Raw genomic sequence first — 6,336 nt, forward strand, 5'->3', positions numbered from 1 at the left:
GAAAGGCTGCAAACCGCTTTCCGCCTCCTCTCCCCTCGGGCGTGAGACCGACGGTCGTCTGGTTTGCTTCCGCGGCAAGAGCAGGACGAGGGGCACCGAGCGGTACCAGAACGAACCCGGTCGCACACCGGGATGTCGAGTGCCCGGCCCAAACCCGCTACCCCCCCCCCCCACCCGAAAGCGAGCCACGGTTTGTGGATTAAAAGTGAAGCGGCAAAGATTTGTAAAACAGCGTGAAATGATGAACCAGAAGCCCAAAGTAATGGTGGGAATAAAAGTTCCGAAATGTGAAATGGTGAACCAGAAGTTGTGTGAACTGTTTAACCCAAAGTGGCAAAAATGGATTAAAAGGGGTGAAATGATCGACCGCAAAGCAGGGCAAGCATTAAACAAAAGCAGCAGCATTTTTTAAAAAGGGACAAATGGTTTACCAGAATCCCAAAAGAATGCTCAGAGACTTAAGTGCCAAAGGGGCAAATGGTTAACCAGAAGCTGGGTGAACTGCTTAACCCAAAGTGGGAAAAAGGATAAAAAAGGGGTGAACTGATCAACCAGAAGTCGACAACAATGTGCGGCGATTAAGTCTGAAAGAGGGAAAGGTTGACCGGAAAGCAGGGAAATGATTAAACAAAAGCAGAAAAATTCAGTAAAAAGGGGCAAGTGGTGAACCAGAAGTTGGGTGAACTGCTTAACCAAAAGTGGGAAAGAGGATTAAAAGGGGAGAAATGTTGAACCAGATGTCGAAAACAATGCGCGGCGATGAAGTCTGAAAGAGGAAAAGGTTGACCGCAAAGCAGGGAAAGGATTAAACAGAAGCAGCAATATCTTTTAAAAAGGGACAAATGGTGAACCAGAATCCCAAAAGAATGCTCAGAGACTTAAGTCCCAAAGGGGCAAATGGTTAACCAGAAGCTGGGTGAACTGTTTAACCAAAAGTGGGAAAAAGGATTAAAATGTTGTGAAATGATTAACCAGAAGGCGAAAGCAAAGTGCGGCGGCGAAGTCCTAAAGGGGAAAAGGTTGACCATAAAGCAGGGAAATGATTAAACAAAAGCAGAAAAATTCAGTAAGAAGGGGCAAATGGTTAACCAGAAGTTGGGTGAACTGCTTAACCAAAAGTGGGAAAGAGGATTAAAAGGGGAGAAATGTTGAACCAGATGTCGAAAACAATGCGCGGCGATGAAGTCTGAAAGAGGAATAGGTCGACCGCAAAGCAGGGAAATGATTAAACAAAAGCAGAAAAATTCAGTAAAAAGGGGCAAATGGTGAACCAGAAGCTGGGTGAACTGCTTAACCAAAAGTGGGAAAAAGGATTAAAAGGGGAGAAATGTTGAACCAGATGTCGAAAACAAGGTGCGGCGATGAAGTCTGAAAGAGGAATAGGTCGACCGCAAAGCAGGGAAAGGTTTAATCAAAAGCAGCAATATCTTTTAAAAAGGGACAAATGGTGAACCAGAATCACAAAAGAATGCTCAGAGACTTAAGTCCCAAAGGGGAAATGGTTAACCAGTAGCTGGGTGAACTGTCCAACCCAAAGTGGGAAAAAGGATTAAAAGGGGTGAAATGATTAACCAGAAGGCGAAAGCAAAGTGCGGCGGCGAAGTCGTAAGGGGAAAAGGTTGACCAGAAAGCAGGGAAAGCATTAAACAAAAGCGGCAACATTTTTAAAAAAGTGGCAAATGGTTAACCAGAATCCCAAAAGAATGCTCAGAGACTTAAGTCCCAAAGGGGAAATGGTTAACCAGAAGCTGGGTGAACTGGTGAACCAAAAGTGGGAAAAAGGATTAAAAGGGGAGAAATGTTTAACCAGAAGGCAAAAGCAAAGTGCGGCGGCGAAGTCCAAAAGGGGAAAAGGTTGACAAGAAAGCAGGGAAATGATTAAACCAAAGCGGAAAAATTCAGTATAATGGGGCAAATGGTTAACCAGAAGCTGGGTGAAATGGTTAACCGAAAGTGGCAAAAAAAGATTTAAAGGGGAAAAATGATTAACCAGAAGTCGACAACAATGCGCGGCGATGAAGTCTGAAAGGGGAAAAGGTTGACCACATAGCAGGGAAACGATTAAACAAAAGCGGCAACATTTTTTAAAAAGTGGCAAATGATTAACCAGAATCCCAAAAGAATGCTCAGAGACTAAGTCCCAAAGGGGAAATGGTTAACCAGAAGCTGGGGGAAATGGTTAACCAAAAGTTGCAAAAATGATTAAAAGGGGTGAAATGATTAACCAGGAGGCTAAAGCAATGTGCCGCGGTGAAGTCTGAAAGAGGGAAAGGTTGACCAGAAAGCATTAAACAAAAGCGGCAACATTTTTTAAAATTGGCAAATGATTAACCAGAATCCCAAAAGAATGCTCAGAGACTAAGTCCCATAGGGGAAATGGTTAACCAGAAGCTGGGGAAATGGTTAACCAAAAGTTGCAAAAATGATTAAAAGGGGTGAAATGATTAACCAGGAGGCTGGAGCAATGTGCCGCGGTGAAGTCTGAAAGAGGGAAAGGTTGACCAGAAAGCATTAAACAAAAGTGGCAACATTTTTAAAAATTGGCAAATGATTAACCAGAATCCCAAAAGAATGCTCAGAGACTAAGTCCCAAAGGGGAAATGGTTAACCAGAAGCTGGGGGAAATGGTTAACCAAAAGTTGCAAAAATGATTAAAAGGGGTGAAATGATTAACCAGGAGGCTGAAGCAATGTGCCGCGGTGAAGTCTGAAAGAGGGAAAGGTTGACCAGAAAGCATTAAACAAAAGTGGCAACATTTTAAAAAATTGGCAAATGATTAACCAGAATCCCAAAAGAATGCTCAGAGACCAAGTCCCAAAGGGGAAATGGTTAACCAGAAGCTGGGGGAAATGGTTAACCAAAAGTTGCAAAAATGATTAAAAGGGGTGAAATGATTAACCAGGAGGCTAAAGCAATGTGCCGCGGTGAAGTCTGAAAGAGGGAAAGGTTGACCAGAAAGCATTAAACAAAAGCGGCAACATTTTTTAAAAATTGGCAAATGATTAACCAGAATCCCAAAAGAATGCTCAGAGACTAAGTCCCAAAGGGGAAATGGTTAACCAGAAGCTGGGGAAATGGTTAACCAAAAGTTGCAAAAATGATTAAAAGGGGTGAAATGATTAACCAGGAGGCTGAAGCAATGTGCCGCGGTGAAGTCTGAAAGAGGGAAAGGTTGACCAGAAAGCATTAAACAAAAGTGGCAACATTTTTTAAAATTGGCAAATGATTAACCAGAATCCCAAAAGAATGCTCAGAGACTAAGTCCCAAAGGGGAAATGGTTAACCAGAAGCTGGGGGAAATGGTTAACCAAAAGTTGCAAAAATGATTAAAAGGGGTGAAATGATTAACCAGGAGGCTAAAGCAATGTGCCGCGGTGAAGTCTGAAAGAGGGAAAGGTTGACCAGAAAGCATTAAACAAAAGTGGCAACATTTTTAAAAAATTGGCAAATGATTAACCAGAATCCCAAAAGAATGCTCAGAGACTAAGTCCCAAAGGGGAAATGGTTAACCAGAAGCTGGGGGAAATGGTTAACCAAAAGTTGCAAAAATGATTAAAAGGGGTGAAATGATTAACCAGGAGGCTGGAGCAATGTGCCGCGGTGAAGTCTGAAAGAGGGAAAGGTTGACCAGAAAGCATTAAACAAAAGTGGCAACATTTTTTAAAAATTGGCAAATGATTAACCAGAATCCCAAAAGAATGCTCAGAGACTAAGTCCCAAAGGGGAAATGGTTAACCAGAAGCTGGGGGAAATGGTTAACCAAAAGTTGCAAAAATGATTAAAAGGGGTGAAATGATTAACCAGGAGGCTGAAGCAATGTGCCGCGGTGAAGTCTGAAAGAGGGAAAGGTTGACCAGAAAGCATTAAACAAAAGTGGCAACATTTTTAAAAAATTGGCAAATGATTAACCAGAATCCCAAAAGAATGCTCAGAGACCAAGTCCCAAAGGGGAAATGGTTAACCAGAAGCTGGGGGAAATGGTTAACCAAAAGTTGCAAAAATGATTAAAAGGGGTGAAATGATTAACCAGGAGGCTAAAGCAATGTGCCGCGGTGAAGTCTGAAAGAGGGAAAGGTTGACCAGAAAGCATTAAACAAAAGCGGCAACATTTTTTAAAAATTGGCAAATGATTAACCAGAATCCCAAAAGAATGCTCAGAGACTAAGTCCCAAAGGGGAAATGGTTAACCAGAAGCTGGGTGAAATGGTTAACCAAAAGTTGCAAAAATGATTAAAAGGGGTGAAATGATCAACCAGAAGTCGAAAATAATGTGCGGCGATGAAGTCCTAAGGGGCAAAAGTCACCCAGAAGGCAGGGAAATGATCAAACGAAAGCAGCCAAAAAATTATTAAAAGAGGGGAACTGATGAACCAAAAGATGAGAAACGGCCCGCAGAGACTAAGTCCAAAACGGGAACTGGTGAACCGGAAATGATTAACCAAAAACTAAGTCCGAAGAGGGAACTGGTAAACCAGAACTGAGTAACCCGATTTTTAAAATTAATTATAAATGGGGAAACGATTGAGCAAAAGGCGGAAATTAAGTCACAGGGACCATGTCCGAAAGGGCAAGAGGTTACCCCGTAGGGGGCATTCGTCAACTCAATCTGAAAAATTTGGAGGCAAATCTGACCAAAATGCGGAAATCGGACCACACCGCGAGGGGCGCCATTCGACGGGGCAGGGTTAGACGCGTCGAACGGTACCTGAAGGTCCCGGCTGCGACACGTGAGTCCGGAGATATGGCCAGTCAAAGTCTGATGGGAGGTACCGAAGCCGAAAAATCGAAACGCGTTTGCGGCGATTCGGTGTCAGAGAGTCGGTCACGAATTCAAATTCGTCCCGCTGATTCGCCAATTGCCAGCCGGTTCCGGGGGGATTGGCGGGGTACCTGCAGGATAGTAAGAGGTGGCATGTCGAGACTTAGCCTGTTTACCAGACTTGTGTCTAGCGCCTCCAGGTCTGCAGAGACCGACCCGGGCTGCCGCCCAACCGACTTTTAAGCCTTTTGGGAGTGGGAATTTTTCCCATTTTTCCCCATTTTTCGGGTTTTTTGGTCGGGCTTGAAAACGGCGGCCCCGAGGCCTCCCGGGGCTGGCGGGCTTCGGCTCCCTTGCGAGAGGGTCCGAATTCCACCCGTTTAAGCCCAGAAAGGAGTTCGGAAGTCAGTCGGTCGAGGGAACCCCTTCGGAAGTCCGACGGGGATGGATTCGGCCGGCGTTTCGGATCTCCGGTCAGAGGATTCCCCCCCTGGGCGGGGGGGTGCGAGTAGCTGCCGGCAAACGGTCCCTTGCACTTGTGGCACAAAAAGTCCGAGCACAGGTTAATGAGTTGGCCGCGGAAGCCCCTATGCCGAAATGAGAAAGCCCCCTTTGCGGGGATTTAGTGACGCATCTGCGGCCGGAGGTGGGAGGCCGTCCTGCCGAATTGACACTTGTCATTCGGGCACCTAGGGATTGGTCGGGTACCCGGAGATTTTCGAGAACACGATTTTCAGAGCTTTCTCTGACAGCCCAGGTGCACTTTAAGAGTGCCTGAAAAAGTGACACTTGGCAAAAGGCTCTCAATTTCAAAGCGGAGACCTTTACAAGAGCACTCGGAAGTCACCTGTCAGCATTTAAAGCTACATCAGGCGGCAATTTTCGAACTCTTTGTCAGTCTGAAATCGTGTTGAGCCTCGACAGCGTCGGGCTCAGGCAGGAGGAGCTTGCCAGCAGAGAGAGGCTCACCATGGATTGCTGGTGGATGCTTTTCGAAAACATATACACATTATATTATATTATAATAATATAAAGAAAAAAAAGAGTTTCTCAAAATCTCTGTGACACTTTGCAGATTTTTTTGAAAGCCAATAAAGAGAACTCTTTAACTTGAAAGTCACCTGTGCCGGCATAGCGATGACTTTTAAAACAGGTTGACACTTTCGAGCCGCGGCGGCTCTGAATCACCCCAGACACCAAGTGTGTTTGTGGGCAAGGCACCGCGGCCGGTGGGCTGCTTTTATAATAACGGGCACGCAGACTTTTTGAGAGGAATCGGTACTCTCTTCCGATCGATTTGGCGACTCGCGTCCGACATGGGAGGGCCCGAGCGGTCCAGCCAAGGCTGGTGTTCAGGCTCGTCAGGTTCCTCTCTCTGTCCCAAGTGGCAGACGGACAGTTTTAAAAGTCAGTGGGTTTTGTCGGCACGACTCTCCTGTTCACCCGCTGGCGTATTGCTCTCTTGTGAGGCCGAGAAGTCCACCTGTGTTGTCTAACAGAGGTCCGATTCAAGCTCCAGAGCCTGGGTGTCTGCCGTCTCGAGTGGAGCGGGAATGTGCACAGCAAGTCCCGTTCTG

The sequence above is a fragment of the Heptranchias perlo genome, unplaced genomic scaffold, assembly GCF_035084215.1.
Source record: "Heptranchias perlo isolate sHepPer1 unplaced genomic scaffold, sHepPer1.hap1 HAP1_SCAFFOLD_1167, whole genome shotgun sequence".
Lineage (NCBI taxonomy): Eukaryota > Metazoa > Chordata > Chondrichthyes > Hexanchiformes > Hexanchidae > Heptranchias > Heptranchias perlo.